Below are 938 nucleotides of genomic sequence, written 5' to 3'. Positions count from 1 at the left end.
TCTAAGAATGAACCAATCATATGCCCTCTCAAATGCAGCCCTCTGACACTGCAAAAAATTAGGATATGTTACTGGTCTAGGCCTGGAGAGGATGCTGCAGATCTGAAGGGCTTTCAAAAAACAATACAAGTATATGTAGCATAACTGGTGTAGTTTTTTGATTTGGTGAAATTTATAGTGCTCTGTTTTGTTTGTAGACACTGGTTTGCAGTGTGAAAAAACATTAGGATTTTCCCAGGACTGGTCAATGGGAAGTGACCACAGAAAAAGATGGAAAGAAACAGACTAGCATTGTTGATGCTGTTATTGTCGGCAGTGGACATCATACAGACCCATGCTATCCACTAGAAAGTTTTCCTGGTGAGTAGTGTATGTATTAGACATTATCATGAACTACTGTATAATTCCTCCAATTAACTAACCTATATTTGTATGTATTATGCCACCAGTACTAAACAGATTCCCTTTTTCACCCATTTAGGTGGTATATTGCTAGCTCACTAACAGAGTGGCCTTTTTATGTGGAAATGCTAATTTTATACTTAATTCATAACCAGACAAATCTCCTCACAATTCTATTTCATCGTCTGGCATACAAATGTTTTAGCAGTTTTTAGATTTAGTTTATAATTGGTGGACACGTTGACCCTGATTTATCAAAGCTCTCCAAGGCTGGGGAGAATACACTTTCATCAGTGAAGCTGGGTGATCCAGTAAACCTGGGATGGATTTGGTCTAGAATTGAAAACATTGGCTAACAAATAGCTAATGACTAATCTATTCCAGGTTTGCAGGCTTTACCCAGATTCTCCGATGAAAATGTATCCTCTCCAGCCTTGGAGAGCTTTAATAGATCAGGGCCATTGAAGGAAAGTACTTCCTCCCTCAACAGGCTATTGCAGAAAAAAGCCTCCGAAAATTTTCAGCCTATTGTACCT

The 938-nt window shown here is 38.7% G+C and overlaps 1 protein-coding gene across 1 annotated transcript in view; it reads left to right on the top strand.

Annotated features, from left to right (window-relative positions):
- The window catches only part of LOC140336685 (dimethylaniline monooxygenase [N-oxide-forming] 2-like), a gene marked incomplete in the record, with an annotated part of 16,919 nt that overhangs the window by 9,144 nt on the left and 6,837 nt on the right, over positions 1 to 938 (top strand). The window contains 1 exon segment of the mRNA XM_072419958.1: positions 198 to 360.

This window comes from Pyxicephalus adspersus, chromosome 8 (genome assembly GCF_032062135.1).
Source record: "Pyxicephalus adspersus chromosome 8, UCB_Pads_2.0, whole genome shotgun sequence".
In the NCBI taxonomy this organism is placed as follows: domain Eukaryota; kingdom Metazoa; phylum Chordata; class Amphibia; order Anura; family Pyxicephalidae; genus Pyxicephalus; species Pyxicephalus adspersus.
This window is presented reverse-complemented; position numbering and strand designations above follow the sequence as displayed.